This window comes from Piliocolobus tephrosceles, chromosome 14, assembly GCF_002776525.5.
Source record: "Piliocolobus tephrosceles isolate RC106 chromosome 14, ASM277652v3, whole genome shotgun sequence".
NCBI classification, from domain to species: Eukaryota; Metazoa; Chordata; class Mammalia; order Primates; family Cercopithecidae; genus Piliocolobus; species Piliocolobus tephrosceles.
In genome coordinates, this window is record NC_045447.1 from 47,214,799 (window position 1) to 47,237,869 (window position 23,071).

General features: G+C 43.6%; 1 pseudogene; it reads right to left on the reverse strand.

The window, feature by feature from the left end:
* Nucleotides 1–20,373: 20,373 nt before the first annotated feature.
* Nucleotides 20,374–22,268, reverse strand: LOC113220270 (annotated as a pseudogene).
* Nucleotides 22,269–23,071: the final 803 nt, after the last annotated feature.

Below are 23,071 nucleotides of genomic sequence, written 5' to 3' on the forward strand. Positions count from 1 at the left end.
TTGAGACGGAGTCTTGCTCTGTTGCCCAGGCTGGAGTGCAGTGGCCGGATCTCAGCTCACTGCAAGCTCCGCCTCCCGGGTTCCCGCCATTCTCCTGCCTCAGCCTCCCGAGGAGCTGGGACTACAGGCGCCCGCCACCTCGCCCGACTAGTTTTTTTTTTTTTGTATTTTTAGTAGAGACGGGGTTTCACCGGGTTAGCCAGGATGGTCTCGATCTCCTGACCTCGTGATCCGCCCGTCTCGGCCTCCCAAAGTGCTGGGATTACAGGCGTGAGCCACCGCGCCCGGCAATATATTAGTCCATTCTCACACTGCTATGAAGGACTACCTGATGGTCAGGAGTGGTGGCTCACGCCTGTAATCCTAGCACTTTGGGAGGCCGAAGTGGGCAGATCACTTGAAGTCAGGAGTTCGAGACCAGCCTGGCCAACATGGGTGAAACCCTGTCTCTACTAAAAATACAAAAAAAAAAAAAAAAAAAAAGCCAGCCTGGTGGCCTGCCCCTGTAATCCTAGTTCTCCGGGAGGCTGAGGCAGGAGAATCGCTTGAACCCGGGAGGCAGAGGTTGCAGTGAGCTGAGATTGCGCCATTATACTCCAGCCTGGGTAACAAGAATGAAAACTCCATCTTAAAAAAAAAAGAAAGAAAGAACTACATGAGACTGGGTAATTTATAAAGAAAAGAGGCTTCACTGGCTCCCGGTTCTGCAGGCTATATGGGAAACACGATGCTGGCACCTGCAGCTTCTTGGGAGGCCTCAGGAAACTTTCAATTATGTCAGAAGGCAAAGGAGACACAGGCACATCTTACACAGCTGGAGCAGGAGCAGGGTGGGAGGTGTTATACACTTTTAAACAACCAGATCTCATGATAACTCTATCAGCAGAATAGCACTAGAGGAATGGTGCTAAACCATTCATGAGAAACTGCCCCCATGTCCAACCACCTCCCACCAGGCCCTATTGCCAACACTGGGGTTTACAATTCAACATGAGATCTGGGTGGGGACACAGATCCAAACCATATCATGGCCTATGGTATACCTCTTCTATTTTTTAATGTATCAAGAATTGCTTAGGCTAGGCATGGTGGCTCATACCTGTAATCCCCACACTTTGGGAGGCTGGTGGGGTTGGGGAGGATCAGAATCACTTCAGGCTAGGAGTTTGAGACCAGCTTGGGTAACATAGTGAGACCTCATCTCGACAAAAAATTTAAAAATTGAAATTAGCTGGACATGGTGCCATGCACCTATAGTCCTAGCTACTCAGGAGGCTGAGGCGGGAGAACTGCTTGCGCCCAGGAGTTTGAAGTTACAGTGAGCTATGTGACACTGCACTCCAGCTTGGGTGACAGAGGGAGACCCTATCTCCAGGGGAAGAAAAGAAAAAGAATTCTTTGTGGCCAAATATGGGATCAACTATTTTAAATGTACCATGATCATATGGGGGGAAATGTGTATCTTCTCTATTCAAAGGATATAAAGATTTTTCTAGATCCTCTACATATAAGTGTATGTATGCACGTGGGTGCTCACACGCACAAATGTTTATTTACTGAATTGCTCAATTCCTAAATGTCCTTATTTTTTGCCTCCTGGATTCATTACCGGAAAAGGAGTCTTTATCCAGACCCCAAGAGAGGGTTCTTGGGTCTCACGCAGGAAGGAATTCAAGGTGAGTCACAGACTGCAGTGAAAGAAGCAAGTTAATTAGAAGCTACTCCCTTCCAGAGTACAACACCCTCAGAAGGCAAGCGAGGAGCGCACCATCTTTGCTTTAACTTTTTCTTATGTAGGGGGTCTTATGTATGTAAAGACTAAGCTAAGCTGAGTCTACATGAGGGTGAGCAGATAGCATGACAAAATTTATAATATTGATTTAAACTATCCTTGACATTCTAGTGTGTGAGTACATCAAGCCATAACTACAATTATATTCAAAACACACACTGTTATGGGTATCGGGACATCCGGACTTTCTGTTATTATAGGAGTGTGTCCTTGCAGGCATTAACAAGTTGCTGCTTTAGCTGTAAACAGCTAAGGACCATGGGTCATGACTGGCAAGGAATGTGCCTTGCTAGTTTTAAGATGGAGTTGATTTTAAAATGGTATCATTCTGGTTCCTCTAGGCTCCTGCTTCCCTAACAGAGATGTCCAAGTTTGATATGCACATGTTAAAATCTCTCACTGTAATTATTTTGTTTATTTCACTAGTCAATAAAAGTTAAGATTAAAGAATCATACAACAGTCCATCAAGACACAAGAGCTAAAGTAATCCCTTTGTTAAGCACCGAATCAGAAAAACATTAAAGGAATTCTGTCAATAAAACTCTCTATAGCTATACACATTGTGGATTAAATCATATTTTTTCTTCAGAAAAAAAAATTGTTTTTCTGTTGATGTCTAATTAAATCCCTCAAGCACAAGAACTACATATCAGATTATTTACCTCTTCCCAGCCTGTAAGTTGTAATTATTTCCCTTTGCTCATTTTTAATGTTGGCTTTTGTATGGCTGAAAATGACTGTGCAATTAGATAATTCCATTTAAAAAAAAAAACAAATATTAGGTTTTTCTCAAGAAACAGCTATAATTAGTACAGTGCTGATGAACTAAAAAGCTATTCAGAAACACTTTTAATTATAATACAAAGTCCTCTTAAGCTAGTCTACAAATGTGATTGTGAGCAAGTAACTTGACTGCATTGTTCACCTTTAAAGAGATTTCTTCTCTTTTGATAAGTCCTCTTTGGGTTTTAAATAAAGGGGTAGATAAACGCAAGACTCAATTGCGTTGTGTCTATGGAGTCATCTCTATGGAGTCGTCTCACACAGAAAGAAATGAGTCACAGAAGGAGGAAAAATGCCCTCATGATCACCTTTGCTATTAGTCATATCGGCTTACAGCTTTTTAGGTTTGGGGGATAGAGCACGTGGAAAACAGCAGGAAAGGATGCAGAGAGTGAATATTACAGTAACAACAGCTGTTTTCCATTATTCAGCATGTTTACTTTCCACACTGGCACAGCAAATGAGTGGGAAATGATTCTTTACCTGGCCAAATGACTGGATGTTGATATTGAAGTTAATTAACTGTTGCTCCGGACACTTGTGAAATGAACTCCTCTAAACCTGTCACCAGTCAGAGCATGTTTTCCATTTTAAAAACATAAGTTTATTAATGAATAGAGAAACTACCACTGTAAGCTCTTATCTTTGGAAGAGGGGCTATTTTTTCTCAAAACTATTTTGAATTAAAAGCAACTTGTCTTGTGAAGGATGTCTTACTTGGTCCTAAGCCATATTTAGCATCTACCAAAGTGAGTATTTTCTTAAGCCTGCTCATTGTGGTGTAGTCCCTTAGGACAGAAAAGAAACAAAGAATGCAGATGAATAAATCTATTCAACCAACTTCACGGGAAAGTTTCCCTTGAAAACTCCTTGCCATAATCATCACATTCACTGAGGGACCATCTACCAAATGCTTTACTCTCATGATTTCATTTAATATTGACATTCGTCCTACAAAGTAGATGGTATTACAGTGTCTGTTTTACAAGTGAGAAATCCGAGCAACAGGAAGTCAGTTTGCCAAGTGTTGCACAGCTGCTAAGCGGTAGGTGTGAGATTCGAACCCACTGACCTCAAAGCTTCTAGTGAGGCTTTCAACTAAGTTGTGGTCGCTTTGGTTAACATGAGACGCTAAGGAAAATCAGTACTGGTTACTGAGGATGGAAGAGGCGCAGACATTTCACCACAAGGCGACCAAAACCGCACTTTTAGGCTGGCCACACAGCAGCCCCGAGGAAATTATGCACCCTCGTCCTCTCAGCCCTGGGCGGAGCAGCGGCCGCAGTGTAACTGCTGTTGCCCAGATCAAGCCAAGCCCAGTCCCGGTGACGAGCAGCGCCTACGGGGCCAGAGCGTCTCGGAGCCTTCGATGACCCCAAAGCCTAGGGCGGTCCCCGCACCAGCGGCCCCGCGCCCTAGCTCGGTCCGCCATCGAGGATGCCTGGAAGTCCCCTGCGGGCGCCTGGGAGCGAGTCCAAGGCTTAGCCTCCTCCATCCCCAGCCATCATGTCACGGCCTCCCAGGCCCCGGCTGGAGCCCCATGGGCGCTTCCCGCGCCTACCAAGGAACCAAGGAGCCAAGGGGCCAAGGGGCCAAGGAGCCCGGAGACCTCTGGGGGCGCCCTCGAGCTGAGGATTCCGCCGCCGCTCCCGCAGCCGCTTCTCCCAACTCGGTGCAACCCACCTGGCCCAGCTCTCAGCCCGTCTGCCTCCGAGGTCCGAAAAGGAAGAGGGCGGCCCCGGGCTCCCTGCAGGCCGGAGCCGCAGCCCCTTTCCCCCTCCCCCGCCCAGGGATCCTCCCCGGCCCCTCCCGGGCGCGGCCCTCACCTGCTGCCTGCACCGCCTCGGAGGCAGGCCCTCGGGCTCCACCTGGCCTCATCACCGCTTCTCTTACCCGGGAGGAGGGGTAAACTCAACCCTCTAGGCCAGGCTGTGTGCACAGTCACTTTAGATACTTTATTTCGTTTAATTCTTAGGGTTTCAACCCCTGAGTTTAAGGCGAAGGATCCGAGGTTCACAAAAGCCATGCAGAGCAGGGAGGATTCAAACAGCCACACCTGCTGGTGTCTGTGCTCTCGGTAGTGGAACAGATTTTGATGGAGTAAGTCGTTTTTTAGTTATACTCCCTCTGTTAACATTATTAAAACTGGACCACCACCTTCTGGAAAGAGAGGCAGCTGGACAGCACAGGAGCTTTTATGAAAGGGACTAAAGGAAGATAGCATAACGCCAGCCCTCGACTCAGCTTGGTAATTCGCATTTTGCCTTAGAACATTAACAGAAATTCCAGGCTCAGTAACCAGTTTCAGGAAAATGCTGTGCGTGAATACAAGCGGAAGCGCCTTGGCATATGGGAAGCATTCTATCCTCTGATGGCCAGATCCTCCACTCCCGTCTTGGCCTGTGACACAAACACCTTGAGTTGTAAATTCCTCCAGCAAAGTGAGGCACTTTGGCATTTGCCAGGGGTGGTGACTGACACACAGGAGCCTCAGTACTGTTTATTTGGGGTCTCCATACCCAGCAGACCACATTTTCCAGGCCCCAAGGGGTGGGAGGGATCTCATTTTAAAGAGATCAGTTGATATTTCTCTTAGCAAATCTAGCACAGGACTTACTTTTGTCCCCAAAGACTCCTGTTCTCACTGCTTGCCCACATGCCTGGGAAGCCTAATGCTCTCTACACCCATCTTCCTTTCAGGAATGAGTTCCCATCTCTTTCTCAACAGTGGACACCACTCCAGTGTTCCTCCCACCACCTTTAACTGAAAAAAACAAACTGCCTTTACAGAACCCTGTGCACGCAGGTCAACCTGGCTTCTGGAAATGCAAACTGGAATTTCAAAAAGATGAAAACATTCCTGGAGAATTTTTGGTGTTTTGGAGAATGCTTCTGGGCAGATCACACACTGTGACAAGTTCTTCAATTGTGACAATTCAATCATGCCTTCCACAAGGAATTGACTTTTCACACTTAACACTGGAGGTTGCTCATTTTTCCCCAAATCTTAAAGTGGATGTGGGATTAAGATACCAAAGCAAATGCACAGTTCTTTGAGCACTGCTCCTATCCCATGGCATCTGCATACCGGCAGACAGACACAGGCAGGAGATAGGGGGCCTCTGCTGATGGTTTCCTTGGAGTTAGAAAGGTTTGACACATCCAGCCCAGAGAAGGCAGAGACTCCTGTAACCCTACCCTGCTGCCAGCTGTCAGTGGAAGAAAAACAGTTGGAGGAGTCAGGAGGTCTCACTCCAGTCTCCCTAATTCGCATGGCTTTCTGCTAGCAACTGTATTCTTTTCTCTTAAAATCATTGTAATCACAAATTCTCATTATTAGGGAAGTGGGACATTGGGAGAGGAGGAAATACTTTCTATTAAAAAATTTCCGCTTCGTTCCAAGATGGCCGAATACGAACAGCTCCAGTCTGCAGCTCCCAGTGTGATCAGTGCAGAAGACAGGTGATTTCTGCATTTCCAACTGAGGTACCTGGTTCATCTCATTGGGACTGGTTGAACAGTGGGTGCAGCCCATGGAGGGTGAGCCAAAGCAGGGCAGGGCATCGCCTCACCCAGGAAACCCAAGGGGTCAGAGGATTTCCCTTTCCTAGCCAAGTGAAGCTATGACAGACTGTGCCTGGAAAAATGGGACACTCCCACCTAAATACTGCGCTTTTCAAACGGTCTTAGCAAATGGCACCTAAGGAGATTATATCCCACACCTGGCTCAGCGGGTCCCACACCCATGGAGCCTTTGCTCACTGCTAGCACAGCAGTCTGAGATAGATCTGCAAGGCAGCAGCCTGGCAGGGAGAGGGGCATCTGCCATTGCTGAGGCTTAAGTAGGTAAACAAAGCAGCTGGGGAAGCTCGAACTGCGTGGAGCCCGCTGCACTTCAGCAAGGCCTGCTGCCTCTGTTGTCTCCACCTCTGGGGGCAGGGCATAGCTGAACAAAAGGCAGCAGAAACTTCTGCAGACTTAAATGTCCCTGTCTCAGCTCTGAAGAGAGCAACGGTTCTCCTAGCACAGCGTTTGAGCTCTGAGAACAGACAGACTGCCTCCTCAAGTGGGTCCCTGACCCCCGGGTAGCCTAACTGGGACACACCTCCCAGTAGGGGCTGACTGACACTTCATACAGGCGGGTGTCCCTCTGGAACAAAGCTTCCAGAGGAAGGATCAGGCAGCATTATTTGCTGTTCTGCAATATTTGCTATTCTGCGGCCTCTGCTGGTGATACCCAGGCAAACAGGATCTGGAGTGGACCTCCAGCAAACTCCAACAGACCTGCAGCTAAGGGACCTGACTGTTAGAAGGAAAACTAACAAACAGAAATGAAGAGCATCAACATCAACAAAAAGGACATCCACACCAAAACCCCATCTGTAGGTCACCAACATCAAAGACCAAAGGTAGATAAAACCACAAAGATGGGGAGAACCCAGAGAAGAAAAGCTGAAGATTCTAAAAACCAGAGCGCCTCTTCTCATCCAAAGGATTGTAGCTCCTCACCAGCAACAGAACAAAGCTGTATGGAGAATAACTTTCATGAGTTGACAGAACTAGGCTTCAGAAAGTCAGTGATAACAAACCTCTCCAACCTAAAGAAGGATGTTAGACCCCATTGCAACAAAGCTAAAAACCTTGAAAAAAGATTAGACAAATGGCTAACTAGAATAAACAGTGTAGAGAAGACCTAAAATGACCTGATGGAGCTGAAAACCATGACATGAGAACTACGTGACGCATGCACAAGCTTCAGTAGCCAGTTCGATCAAGTGGAAGAAAGGGAATCAGTGATTGAAGATCAAATGAATGAAATGAAGCAAGAAGCAAAGTTTAGAGGAAAAAAGAGTAAAAAGAAACCAACAAAGCCTCCAAGAAATATGGGACTATGTGAAAAGACCAAATTTACGATTGATTGGTGTACCTGAAAGTGACGGGGAGAATGGAACCAAGTTGGAAAACATTCTGCAGCATATTATCCAGGAGAAGTTCCCCAACCTAGCGAGGTAGGCCGACATTCAAATTCAGGAAATACAGAGAACACCACAAAGATACTCCTCAAGAAGAGCAACCCCAAGACACATAATTGCAGATTCACCAAGTTGAAATGAAGGAAAAAATGTTAAGGGCAGCCAGAGAGAAAGGTCAGGTTACCCACAAAGGGATGCCCATCAGACTAACAGCAGATCTCTTGGCAGAAACTCTACAAGCCAGAAGACAGTGGGGGCTAATATTCATAACATTCTTAAAGAAAAGAATTTTCAACCCAGAATTTCATATCCAGCCAAACTAAGCTTCATAAGTGAAGGAGAAATAATATCCCTTACAAACAAGCAAATGCTGAGAGATTTTGTCACCACCAGGCTTGCCTTACAAGAGCTCCTGAAGGAAGCACTAAACATGGAAAGAAACAACCGGTACCAGCCACTGAAAAACATGCCAAATTGTAAAGACCATCCATGCTAGGAGGAAACTGCATCAACTAATGGGCAAAATAACCAGCTAACATCATAATGACAGGATCAAATTCACACATAACAACATTAACCTTAAATGTAAATGGGCTAAATGCCCCAATTAAAAGACACAGACTGGCAAATTGGATAAAGAGTCAAGACCCATCAGTGTGCTTTACTCAAGAGACCCATCTCACATGCAAAGACATACATAGGCTCAAAATAAAGGCATGGAGGAAGATCTACCAAGCAAATGGAAAAAAAAAAGCAGGAGTTGCAATCCTAGTCTCTGATAAAGCAGACTTTAAACAAAGGTCAAAAGTGACAAAAAAAAAAAAAAGGTCATTACATAATGGTAAAGGCATCAATTCAACAAGAAGAGCTAATTATCCTAAATATATATGCACCCAATACAGGAGTACCCAGATTCATAAAGCAAGTCCTTAGAGACCTACAAAGAGACTTAGACTCCCACACAATAATAATGGGAGACTTTAACACCCCACTGTCAACATTAGATCAACAAGACAGAAGGTTAACAAGGATATCCAGGACTTGAACTCAGCTCTGCATCAAGCAGACATAACAGATATCTACAGAACTCTCCAACCCAAATCAACAGAATATACATTCTTCTCAGCACCACATCACACTTATTTCAAAATTGATCACATAGTTGGAAGTAAAACACTCCTCAGCAAATGTAAAAGAACAGAAATCACAACAACCTGTCTCTCAGACCACAGTGCAATCAAATTAGAACTGAGGATTAAGAAACTCACTCAAAATCGCACAACTACATGGAAACTGAACAACCTGCTCCTGAATGACTACTGGGTAAATAATGAAATTAAGGCAGAAATAAAGATGTTCTTTGAAACCAATGAGAACAAAGACACAACATACCAGAATCTCTGGGACACATTTAAAGCAGTGTGTACATGGAAATTTGTAACACTAAATGCCCACCAGAGAAAGTAGAAAAGATCTAAAATCGACACCCTAACATCGCAGTTAAAAGACCTAGAGGAGCAAGAGCAAACGCATTCAAGAGCTAGCAGAAGGCAAGAAATAACTAAGAGCAGATTTGAAGAAGATAGAGACAGAAAAAAACCCTTTAAAAAAATCAATGAATCCAGGAGCTGGTTTTTGGAAAAGATCAACAAAACTGATAGACTGCTAGCAAGACTAATAAAAAAGAAAAGAGAGAAGAATCAGATAGACACAATAAAAAATGATAAAGGGGACATCACCACCGATCCCACAGAAGTACAAACTACAGTTAGAGAATACTATAAACACCTCTACGCAAATAAACTAGAAAATCTAGAAGAAATGGATACATTCCTAGACACATATACCCTTCTAAGACTAAACCAGGAAGAAGTGGAACCTCTGAATAGACCAATAACACGCTCTGAAATTGAGGCAATAATCAATAGCCTACCAGCCAAAAAAAGTCCAGGAACAGAAGGATTCATAGCCGAATTCTACCAGAAGTACAAAGAGGAGCTGGTACCATTCCTTCTGAAACTATTCTAGTCAATAGAAAAAGAGGAAATCCTTCCTAACTCATTTTATGGGGCCAGCATCATCCTGATACCAAAGCCTGGCAGAGACACAACAAAAAAAGAGAATTTTAGACCAATATCCCTGATGAACATTGATGCAAAAATCCTCAATAAAATACTGGCAAACTGAATTTTATCCAGCAGCACATCAAAAAGCTTATCCATCATGATCAAGTGGGCTTCATCCCTGGGATGCAAGGCTGGTTCAACATATGCAAATCAATAAACATAATCCATCACAGAAACAAAACCAATGACAGAAACCACATGATTATCTCAATAGATACAGAAAAGGCCTTCCACAAAATTCAACAGCCCTTCAATGTTAACAACTCTCAATAAACTAGGTATTAATGGAATGTATCTCAAAATAATAAGAGCTATTTATGACAAACCCACAGCCAATATCATACTGAATGAGCAAAAACTGGAAGCATTCCCTTTGAAAACTGGCACAAGACAGGGATTCCCTCTCTCACTACTGCTAGTCAACATAGTGTTGGAAGTTCTGGCCAGGGAAGTCAGGCAAGAGAAAGAAATAAAGGATATTCAATTAGGAAAAGAGGAAGTCAAATTGTCCCTGTTTGCAGATGACATGATTGTATATTTAGAAAACCCCATCATCTCAGCCCAAAATCTCCTTAAGCTGATAAGCAACTTCAGCAAAGTCTCAGGCTACAAAATCAATGTGCAAAAATCACAGGCATTCCTATACACCAATAACAGACAAACAGAGAACCAAATCATGAGTGAACTCCCATTCACAATTGCTACAAAGAGAATAAAATACCTAGGAATCAAACTTACAAGGGATGTGAAGGACCTCTTCAAGGAGAACTACAAACCACCGCTCAATGAAATAACGGAGGACAAAAACAAATGGAATAACATTCCATGCTCATGGATAGGAAGAATCAATATCGTGAAAATGGCCATACTGCCCAAGGTAATTTATAGATTCAATACCATCCCCATCAAGCTACAAATGACTTTCTTCACAGAACTGGAAAAAACTACTTTAAAGTTCATATGGAACCAAAAAAAAGCCTGCATTACCAAGACAATCCTAAGCCAAAAGAACAAAGCTGGAGGCATCGTGCTGCCTGACTTCAAACTATACTGCAAGGCTACAGTAACCAAAACAGCATGGTACTGGGACCAAAGCAGAGATATACATGAATGGAACAGAACAGAGCCCTCAGAAATAATACCACACATCTACAACTATCTGATCTTTGACAAACCTGACAAAAACAAGAAATGGGGAAAGGATTCCCTATTTAATAAATGGTGCTGGGAAAACTGGTTAGCCATATGTAGAAAGCTGAAACTGGATCCCTTCCTTACACCTTATACAAAAATTAACTCAAGATGGGTTAAAGACTTAAATATCACACCTAAAACCATAAAAACCCTAGAAGAAAACCTAGACAATACCATTCAGGACATAGGCATGAGCAAGGACTTCATGACCAAACACCAAAAGCAATGGCAACAAAAGCCAAGATAGACAGATGGGATCTAATTAAACTAAAGAGCTTCTGCACAGCAAAAGAAACTACCATCAGAGTGAACAGGCAATCTACAGAATGGCAGAAAATTTTTACAATCTACCCATCTGTCAAAGGGCTCATATCCAGAATCTAAAAGAACTTAAACAAATTTACAAGAAAAAAACAACACCATCAAAAAGTGGGCAAAGGATATGAACAGACACTTCTCAAAAGAAAACATTTATGCAGCCAACAGACACATGAAAAAAATGCTATCACTGGTCATCAGAGAAATGCAAATCAAAACCACATTGAGATACCATCTCATACCAGTTAGAATGGCGATCATTAAAAAGTCAGGAAACAACAGATGCTGGAGAGGATGTGGAGAAATAGGAATGCTTTTACACTGTTGGTGGGAGTGTAAACTAGTTCAACCATTGTGGAAGATAGTGTGGCAATTCCTCAAGGATCTAGAAATAGAAATACCATTTGACCCAGCGATCCCATTACTGGGTATATACCCAAAGGATTATAAATCATGCTACTATAAAGACACATGCACACATATGTTTACTGTGGCACTATCCACAATAGCAAAGACTTGGAACCAACCCAAATGTCCATCAATGACAGACTAGATTAAGAAAATGTGGCACATATACACCATGGAATACTATGCCGCCATAAAAAAGGATGAGTTCATGTCCTTTGTAGGGACATGGATGAAGCTAGAAATCATCATTCTCAGCAAACTATCACAGGAACAGAAAACCAAACACCGCATGTTCTCACTCATGGGTGGGAACTGAACAATGAGAACACTTGGACACAGGGCAGGGAACATCACACACCGGGGCCTGTCGTGGGGTGGGGGCTGGGGGAGGGATAGCATTAGGAGAAATACCTAATGTAAATGATGAATTAATGGATGCAGCAGACCAACATGGCACATGTATATCCATGTAACAAACCTGCACGTTGTGCACATGTACCCTAGAATTTAAAGTATAATTTTAAAAAACTTGTGTATGTATATATATATATATGAAAAAATATGAAAATTAGCCAGGCATGGTGACAGGCTCCCGTAATCCCAGCTACTTGGGGGGCCAAGGCAGGAGAATCACTAATCACTCGAACCCAGGAGGTGGAGGTTGCAGTTAGCCAAGATCGTGCCATCACACTCCAGCCTGGGGGATGCGAGCAAGAATTCATTTCAATTTTTTGAAAAAAAATTGTGTTCAATTAAAAAAAAAAGTTTTCAATTTTTAAATTTCTACTACTATCAGCTTTTTCTGAGTATTGTTTATTTTTGCCTTCTTTATAAATCAGTTTATGTCATTATTACTGTTATATGTAATATATGTTTTACATAAGAAAATAAATGTCTTTTCTCACTAAAAAAAAAAAAAAAAAATTTCCCCATCTGGTAATGCTTAAAAATGCTTCAACTGGACATTCACGGAAATGAATCTAAATAATGATCTTACCCCTTTCACAAAAATTAACTCACAGACATAATGGATCACAGACATAAATATAAAACATGTAAGTATAAAACACCTAGAAGATAATATAGGAGAAAATCTAGGTGACCTTGAGTTTAGCAATGACTTTACAACACCAAAACACAATTTATAAAAGACAAAATTTAAAAATTGGACTTCATTAAAATTAAAAATCCTTCAACTGAGGACAAAGCTTTTTGTTGTACAAAAAGAATTGAAATGCAAATTCCTGTCTGGAAAAGATAATAGTGATCTGTAAAGTCATGCTGAATTACAAAAGACTAATGGCAGATCCTGTGTTTTTGTAGTTGGGGCTACTCATGTATAAGAAAATAGGAAGAAACAATATTTGTGGGCTAAGGTGGGAGGATCACTTGAACCCAGGAGTTCAAGGCTGCCGTGAGTTATAATCATGCCACTGCACTCCAGCCTAGGTGATGGAGTTAGAACCCATCTCAAAAAAAGAAAAGAGAAAAAAAAATTGGGAAATACATGAGGAACAAAGCCTTATCCTACAGTCAAACACTTTAGCATTCTGACACGTGACTTCTCTGATGGAAACAAGAAAACCTGATGGTTCAGGTCCTGAAACTAGAGATAAATATTTTCATTATTTTTAAAAATTTAATTCATCATAAAAACAAAATTCGTTTTTTTTTTTCTTTTTGAGACCCAAAAGAGACTCCAGCTTGTCACCCCAGCTGGAGTGCAGTCACATGACCACAGCTCACTGCAGCCTTGACCTCCCAGACTCAAGCAATCCTCACCTCAGCCTCCTGAGTAGCTGGGACTACAGGTGTGTGCCACCACACCCAGCTAATTTTTAAACTTTTTTTTAGAGACAGAGTCTCACCATGTTTCCCAGGCTGATCCTGTAACTACTGGGCTCGAGCAATCTGCCTGCTTCAGCCTCCCAAAGTGCTGGGATTACAGGTGTAAGTCACCATACCCAGCCAAAAGAAAATTCTTAATATTAAAGTATATGAACTTTGTATTTGACTCAAAAGTTTTTTTTAAAAAACAAAAGAAAAGAAAGGGAAAAATAAGAGTTATAAAGAAGAACTACTTTTCTAAAAAATAGCATCATATAAGCAAACATCTAGCAAATATAATCAAGAAAAAAAGAAGAAACACAAAATGTAAGAAATGAGAAATTGGAATAGGAACGACAGAAGTCAAAATTTGGCCAAAAAAGGCCAGGTGCAGTGGCTCATGCCTATAATCCCAACACTTTGGAAGGCTGATAGGAGGATCCCTTGAGGCCAGGAGTTCAAGACCAGCCTGGGCAACATGGTAAGATCCTGTCTCTACCAAAAAAAGAAAAAAAAATTAATCAAGTATATAATCTTTGCTTGCATCTCTCAAAATATATTAAAAGGGACTCGTTTATACCCAGAGAGACCAACCCTTCCTCAAATCCCTTTCTTTTCCCCAAATCTCTCAGAGCACTACAAAGCTCCCACTTCCCAGATGCCTCAAAGTCTGCCCCAAATATTCACCTCACATATCTTTTTTAGTCCTTCTCCCCCTTCTCTCTTCACTATGTACCTTGGTTTAGCTTCACTAACTTTTTTGTTTTCTTTCCACTTCTCCCATTACTTGATTTCTCTAACACAAAGGATGTTCTGGGAACTGATCCAACAAGCCAAAATTCTAACCATTCTCCTCATTTTCCATCTTTTCTTCCCCTTTTCCTGATACTTTTGTCAAAATCTGGGGACAAGGCCAAATATGTAAATCAATCTATAAATCTTATTCCCCAAACCCATCCCATCATGAATGTTTCAGATTCAAAGTCAATACTGAAAGAGAAGCCCTAGGGAACCAAGAGGATTCAGCCCCAGAATTCAAGGTGGTTCAATATTTGGAAACCTAACATAACATTTCGTATCAACATAACTTACAAAAGAAATCATGGGATCTCAATGGGTGGTGAAAGGTATTTGTAAGGACAAACACAAAGTTGCTATGGATGGCAATCTTGAATAACTAAAATGTAGTTGGTGTCTCGCAGACATCGAGGTTAGGGCCAAACAGAAAAAGCCACCATTTTTCTAGATCTAGTGTTAGGAATATCAGATCCGTCAGATCAGATGAATTATCTTCATGTGTGTCATTCTCAGACTCAAGCAAATTTGGCCTTGTAGGATGCCTGTCTCTGGAGGGCCACAGAACACTCGAATGGAACTGGCATTATTTGTCAAATAAATTATTAGCCACTTTTTGTTTTATCAGCTATTAATATAAATAATGAAATGTTGATTACATTCCTTTGTGACCTATCACTTTTTAAAAATAAAATTTGAGGCTTTTTCCACACTCCCAAATATGTACTCACCGTAGCCAGTTTAGAAGCATGCACAACAATATAACACAATTTAAATTACCCACATTCTTACCACCAAGAGAGGATCGCTAATTAACGTTTTAGTATATTCTCTCTCAGCATGAAGTTGGGAATGCAAGCACTCTTGATGTTTAATTAGGACATAAGTTGGTTGCTGATATTATAACAATCACTTCTATGTTTCAGATCCCTCAATGGAACATCAGAGGCTACTAGAATAAAGAGTTCTGACAGATTCTCCAGGCAAGAGATTCAACTTTGCCCCAAAGCACCGGAGAGATTAGACGCCTAGTGGTAGCAGAGTGACTTTCTGTGTGTAGTTTGGAAAAAAGGACTGCCAGTTGGTTCAAAATAATTAGAGTCTAGGGGACACACACACACACACACACACACACACACACACCAGTTGAGAAGATGTGCCCTAGGAAATTCAAGGATTATTGATTTTTGGGGTGCTTCCCTTGAAATTACATTCAAAACATATGGGAAAGGGGCTATCGTCTTCACCAAATTCTGGATCTATGACTCCCTCAAAACGTCAAGACCCCTGCTATATAAAGTCCTTTTCGATTTTAATATTCTGGTACTATTTGGCATTGGAACTTTTATTCTGCCTGCTTAAAAGACACAAGGCTTGGAAGAGCTGGAAGACAGATGAGGCTAGGTTCTTCTATAAAAAGGAGGTTTGCTGGGAAGCTGGCCCATGGAAAATGCAGACACAGCCCTTTACCTTCGCTGTATATTAACCGTCCTGCTTTGACAGTGCTTCCTCTAATATCTGACCCCCAGTGACTTAGCAATTGTCAACATAAAAATGATGCCATTTTTGAAGAATATGCCCAAAAGACATGTCTGCTTCCAGTGCTACTCCCAGGTATTCTTGCGATGAGAACAATAGTCACTAACTTGGGGTCAAATTAAGAAAATTTGCCAGCGTATTTTCAATGCCTACCATGCATTTGACATGCCCCAAGGTCCACTTCATGAGTGCCAGAATCAGGCTTCAACCTTGGCTCTAGCCAACTTTTTTTTTTTTTTTAAATAGAACGTTTTTGGGGGTTTGTTTATAGAGTCTTGCTCTGTCACCCAGGCTGGAGTGCAATGGTGCGATCTCAGCTCACAATAACCTCTGTCTCCTGGGTTGAAGCGACTCTTGTGCCTTAGCCTCCCAAGTGGCTGGGATTACAGGTGCATGCCACCACACCTGGCTAATTTTTATATTTTTGGTGGAGACAGGGTTTTGCCATGTTGGCTAGGAGGGGCTAGGCTGTTCTCGAACTCCTGATCTCAAATGATCCACCAGCCTCAGCTTCCCAATTATTATAGGCGTGAGCCACCGCACCCAGCTTCCAGCCAACTTTAGAGTCCATTTCACCTCTCAGCCAAACAGCCTCCCAATCAATTGTGTATGTTTTGTATTTTGACCCACACACTGGTTTTCCCTCAAACTTCTATCTTAATTAGGAGATATGTTACACACACATCGGTCTTATTTTAAAAGCCCCTTATATTGTTTTGAAGCATTGGTTCTGAAACATAAGATACATAAAAGGGCTTCAAAAACAGCTTTGTCTTGTAAAAGACAATTAAAAATTTGTTGTTCAAATGCTACCATCTGGTGGTCAAATATGGATAAGCCCCAAAAATAGACCATTCATAGAAAAGATACGGAAAACTCCAATTTCCCTAATCACTTGCTTTGTTAGCAAAGATTTGGAACATTCCGTGGAAAAATATTAACATGCTTATGTTGCACTAATTCTAACCTGTAAGATATACTTTTTTCCCATAAACAATGGCACCAAGATGTTTATCAGAATGTTTCCAAAGTCCTATGAAGGAAAAATGAAGCAAGAAAAAATGTTTAAATAAAAAAAATTAAAGATCAACAACTGTGAAAAGAAGGGTTTTTTTTAAAAAAATTAAAATTAAATTAAAACTGTTTCTAAGGGCAAAGATGCAGACTCACTGGACAACATGCTTGCGAATCAAATTCAGATGTCACAGAAAAGTTGTGTTTTCTACATCCATTCCAAGTGTATTCATACAGGTGTCATTCACTCAACGAAATTTTATTGGAAGCCTATTTTGTTCCACACTCTTTTAATCTCATTGGGCACACGATGGAGAACCAAAAAAACCACCTTTCCTAGAGAACCTCATGAGAAACAGGGACCCCACACCGTAAGATTGTATAGTTGCACCCTGTATGGTCCTCAGTCTCAAGTGAGTGTGAGCTAAAAGCTTCTGCTTGCAGGGGGTGCCTTTTCTCATTCACATAAAGGGGACATAGAAGCTTTGAGCTACTGCAGGGATGTGGGGGATTCAGATACCTATTGGGGCCTCCCTCCCACATCTTAGGTCTCTTTCCTAATGCTTGGCCAGTTGGAAGGACCACATTTTAGTATTTGACCTGTTGACCCTCTTGCTTTGTCATGAACATCTTCCACTTTACGGGTTCTCGAAAGCAAGTTTCCAGTTCCTAGTCTCTGAGCAATGTATTTGTAACCTAGGCAATGCCTGTGATTGTGGAAATACTGTCGATAGTAGATAAGAATTCAGCTACTCAACTGGCTCTTCAGACATCCCCAGATGCCCCCTCCTCTGCCCTGGGCCCAGCCTCCTACCTCCAGAATGCAGCTAGGGAAAGAGCCACAAAGGCTGGTGGTCTGGTGACCCAGGGCATGAAGGTGCCTCTGGACCCTGGCAACTCCAATCAGCATTGTAAGAGGACCTCCTACAGTTTCTGGAGAAGATTCTACAAAAGGTCCTTGGCCAGTAACTAATTCTTTAGTGTGAATAAATGATAAGTTTTTTTCTCCAATAAATGTCAAACAGTACAAGTTGGGGGTGGGAGCAGTGGGTTGTGTCAGCTTTCAACTTGTGCCAGAACTACAGTGCTTTTTCTTGGTTGGTAAAATATTTTTTAAAAAAAGAAAAAGACTGGCACAATGGCTCACGCCTGTAATCCCAGCACTTTGGGAAGCCGAGGTGGGAAGATCACTTGAGCTCAGGAGTTTGAGACCAGCTTGACCAACACGGTAAAACTTAATCTCTATTAAAAATACAAAACTTAGCCAGGCATGGTGGTGGGCGCCTAGTCCTCTACAGTGACCTGAGACCCCTCCTGTACATCCCAGATGCAAGGTGATGAACCCTTTCTCTTGAGATTCTTAAACTAGGGTCCACAGACCCTATGGAAGCACTTCAGTGGCTCCATAAACTCCCTGATAACACATACAAAATGTGTAAATATTTGTTATGCTGAAGAGCCGGTTTCACAGCTTTCATCACATTTTAAAAAATTAGTCTGTGGTACAATCTTCAGAGCCCTGCGAAAGTCTCCCTCCGAGTTGGAGTTGTTGGAAGCAGAGGGAAGCAGTCAGGCCAACAATGACAGATGAGTCCTGAATCTCTGATATCCAGCCATGTCCAGTCTGTGTGACTATCAGATGCCAGGCTCTAGAAAATGTCCCTGAATCTGAAGACATCCTTAACGACCACCTCAAGTATGATCTGTTCCCTACAAGGACCATTTGTACCTGGGTATCTCAGACAGACCCAGAGAAGGAAAAATACACTCTAAGCCTAAGGCTGGCAGTGTTCATTACAGGTCCCAGATCAAGCCACTGGACTGATCTCTGAGCATGAAGAGGGAATGGGAGCCACTGAGGGAAAGTCATCTCCAGACCTGGCTCCTAAGAGCCTGGGGCCAAAGGAGCTCTGCCAAACTCCTGAAGAAAGGAAGGGCTGATCTCTGTAATGAGGGACTCCCCTTCAGCTAATGCCAGAGGTCTCCCCGGACTCTGAAATAACCTTGAAACAGCAGAGGGAAGGCACACCTATGACAGGCCCAGGCAGCTCATAGCCCAGCATGGGCCCTGCCCGCACCTGCAGCTCATAGCTTGAGTCTTTGCGGAACTCCAGGGGGAGGAGGGAGACACTTCTTGAGTCCACTGAGATCAGCTTTTTCCTCGGACTCTGCCAGTATAAGGAAAGGATGCAGCAGGTCAGGGTTAAACCAGGCCAGCCCCCGCCTCCAGCAGAGCCACCTCTTTTCCCAGCTTCCATCAAAGGGGCTGAGTGTCTCTTCTCTTCCCACAAGAATCAAGCCTATGCCTGAGTAGCTGGACTCAGGCATGGTGAGCACAGACTTGCCAGCACTGCCTGGCCCTTGCATGTGATAGGACGCTGTTTGATTTCTCTTTGATCCAATTCAGCCACTCACAGTCCTGGCAGTGGACTCTCCCTGCAGGACTGGGCATATCTCAGGAGTGGTAATGGTCTGACGGCATTCCAGGCAATACATACTTTTGGAATTCTTCAACAGTTGACATTCTCAACTGATATATTGATATAAGTCTCAGTACATCAGTTGAGAATGTCTTCAACTGTTGAAGAATTCCAAGAGTTGACATACTGACATTCCCAATAGTGGGCGTTTCTGAAACTCTTTAACTACAGACATCTTAGCAATGGATACCTCTGGAAGTCTTCCACTGGGGACTTTCTAAAGTATGGCACTCATGGCCATCTCCAGCTGGGCCATTCCAAAGGATGGACAATTCTAGGACTCTTCAGCTGTGACTGTTCTATCATTATTACTATTTTTATTTTGTAGAGACAGGGTCTCACCTGTGACTATTCTAAATAATGGGCTGGAAGGACATCTCTCAAAGCCTTCATGTTTGAAACAATCAGCCCTCTAACACTGGACTTTTTTTTTTTTTTTTTGAGATCGAGTCTCGCTCTGTTGCCCAGCTAGAGTGCAGTGGCGTGATCCCAGCTCACTGCAACCTCCACCTCCTGGATTCAAGCGATTCTCCTGCCTAAGCCTCCAGAATAGCTGCGGTTACAGGTACATGTCACCATGCATGGCTAATTTTTGTATTTTTAGTAGAAATGGAGTTTCACCATGTTGCCCAGGCTGGTCTCGAACTCCTGACCTCAAGAGATCCACCCGCCTCAGCCTTCCAAATTGCTGGGATTACAGGCGTGAGCCGCTGCACCTGGCTGGACTTTCTTAATCACTGATACTTCAGGAACTCTCCAACTGTGGCCATTCTAAGCAATTGGGAAGCTTCCAGATTGCCCCGTTTCTGAAACTTATTCTGTGATTACACTAGACCTGGGGTGGAGTCTGGGGAAGGGACAATGTCTTTGGCATGCTGACAGCCGAGGAGACAGGTTTGGGGAGGACAGATTATTCAAGGGTCTCCTACTTTGGGGAGAAGTGAGGGGAGGAGGAGGGACGGCTGTAAGGGAATGCTCGCACCCTTGGTCTCTGGTCTTGGCCATGAATGATGATACTCGCCCGTCTCTCCCACCCGGATGCCCTTGCACTCCCTCCTCTCCCCTCCCCTCCCACAAAGCTGCACTGATCCCCACATTCCTCACCACAGCCCAGGGGTCTCCCCGATTTCTGTACTGCAGCTCATACTGAAGCTTGCCCTTCAGCATGTAGAAGGCAGGGTCTTCGTAATCTGAGCGCCAGGAGATATTATACTGTCCTGAGAAGGTCACAGTCACATTGAAAGGGGGAGCCGGCTTGACTTGGTGGGAAAACCCAGGAAAAGAAAATGGGGTGAGATTTTGCTGTAGGTGAAAAGGATTTGATGATGGGAAGAAGCCCTGCCTGCCCCCACCCCGGCCACGGTGCCTCACCCATCATGGATGAGATGAAGACAAACAACCCTGAGTGACTTTGGGCAAAGTACTACCGACTCTGGGCTTCAGTTTATCCATCTGGGACCTGAGAGATTAGGGTTGCAAACTCAGGGGCGGGCAGGTCACAGAGAGGGATGAAGCAGGTTTAGAGACTGTGAAGAAATAAAAGAGTCGGGCCAGGTGCGGTGGCTCATGCCTGTAATCCCAGCACTTTGGGAGGCCGAGGTGGGTAGATCACGAGGTCAGGAGATCAAGACCATCCTGGCTAACACGGTGAAAGCCAATCTCTACTGAAAATACAAAAATTAGCCGGGCATGGTGGCAGGCGCCTGTAGTCCCAGTTGCTCAGGAGGCTGAGGCAGGAGAATGGTGTGAACCTGGGAGGCGGAGCTTGCAGTGAGCCAAGAAACGCCACTGCACTCTAGCCTGGGCTACACAGAGAGACTCTGAAGAAGGAAAGAGAAGAAAGAAAAGAAAGAAAGAAAGAAAGAGAGAAAGAGAGAAAGAAAGAAAAAGAGAAAGAGAGAGAGAAAGAGAGAGAGAGAGAAAGAAAGAGAAAGAAAGAGAAAGAAAGGAAGGAAGGAAAAAGAAAGAAAGAAAGAAAGAAAGAAAGAAAGAAAGAAAGAAAGAAAGAAAGAAAGAAAGAAAGGAAAAGAAAAGAAAAGAAAGAAAAGAAATAAGAGTTAAAAGTTAATGGCTCTAGCAGCACAGGGTGGTCAGCTTTTCTAAGTTTTCTAGGGAAACACACATGCACATGCACACACACATGCACACCCACACGCATGCCCACACTTGCAACACACACACATGTGCATGCACACACACACACGCACATGCACACACACGTGCATGCACACACATGCACACAGACATGAAATCTGAAACACTGCTTTCTATGAACTGAAGGGCAAGTTTCAATATGAGGTGCAGAATGAGAAACGGGAGACCCCTGGAATTATCATGTGAAATCTCCAAGGGTTTTTTCCCCCTAGAGATAGGATCTTACTGTGTTGCCCAAGCTGGAGTACAGTGGTGCGATCATAGCTCACCTGTAGCCTCAACCTCCTGGGCTCAAGCCATCCTCCCACCTCAGCCTCCCAAGTATCTGGTACCACAGGTGGGTGCTACCACCCCTGGCTAATTATTTGTCTATTTTGCAGAAACGGGGTCTCACTATGTTTGCCCAGGCTGGTCACAAACTCCTGGCCTCAAGTGATCCTCCCACCTCAGCCTCCCAAAATCCGGGGATTGCAGGTACAAGCCACTGCACCTGGCCTATCTTAAGTTTTAAAGTTAGCAACCCATCCAAAAATATTCTCAGCAGCGTCCTGGCAAATCCATTCCTTTTCCATTTCTGTTCTAAATGATGGTATCATTTTCTTTCAACCCCAGCTACTTCAGGCAGTTGAAGACTCTTCTTAGCATGAATGCTAATGGTGAGGGCTGCCATTTACTCAGAGCCTGCCTGGCTGCCCTGCTCTGGGCAGTTTGACACCCCACAGTGGCCCTGGGAGGCCAATCTGATGGTCCCCATCTTTCAGCATCTCCCAGCAAGTGCAAGAGCAGAGCTCTGAGCCATAACAGCAAGCTTTCATGGGCGGCCTCCAGGTGAAGGTCAAAGCCAGCATTCTGTTTTTGCTCCATTCGAAGGACATTTCATGAACTTGAGCAGAACACAATATGTCAAGGGCCTCAAATTCCTCTCTTGTAAAATGGGCCTAGTTCCCGTATCATGGGGCTTGTTCAAAGGGATGAAGCTATTTAGCAGGAGGCGGTAACTTCAGAAAGCACATGAAAGCAACCAGGAGGGGGGCTATGCCCTGCAAAGTCACAGGGGCAGAGCTGCCCAAGGCTGTGGGAGCCCACCTCTTGCATAAGTGTGACCTGGATGTGAGACATGGAGTCAAAGGAGTTCATTATGGCACTTTAAGATTTGACTGGCCTGCTGGATTTCGGACTTGGGGCCTGTAGCCCCTTTGTTTTGGCCAATTTCACCCACTTGGAACAGGTATATTTACCCCCCTCCCTGTACCTCCATTGTATCTGGAAAGTAACTAACTTGCTTTTCACTTTATGGGCTCATAGCTTGAAGGGACTTGCTTTGTCTCAGATAAGACTTTGGACTGTGGACTTTTGAGTTAATGCTGAAATGAGTTAAGATGTTGGGGGACTGTTGGGCAGGCATAATTTGTTTTCAAATGTGAGAACATGAGATTTGGGAGGAGCTGGGTCAGAATAATATGATTTGGCTGTGTCCCTACCCAAATCTCATCTTGAATTATAGTTCCCATAACTCCCACATGTTGTGGGAGGGACCTGGTGGAAGGTAAGTGAATCATGGGGGCAGTTTCTCCCGTACTGTTCTCATGGTAGTAAATAAGTCTCATGAGATCTGACTGCTTTATAAGGTGTTTCCCTTTCACTTGGCTTTCATCCTGTCTTGCCTG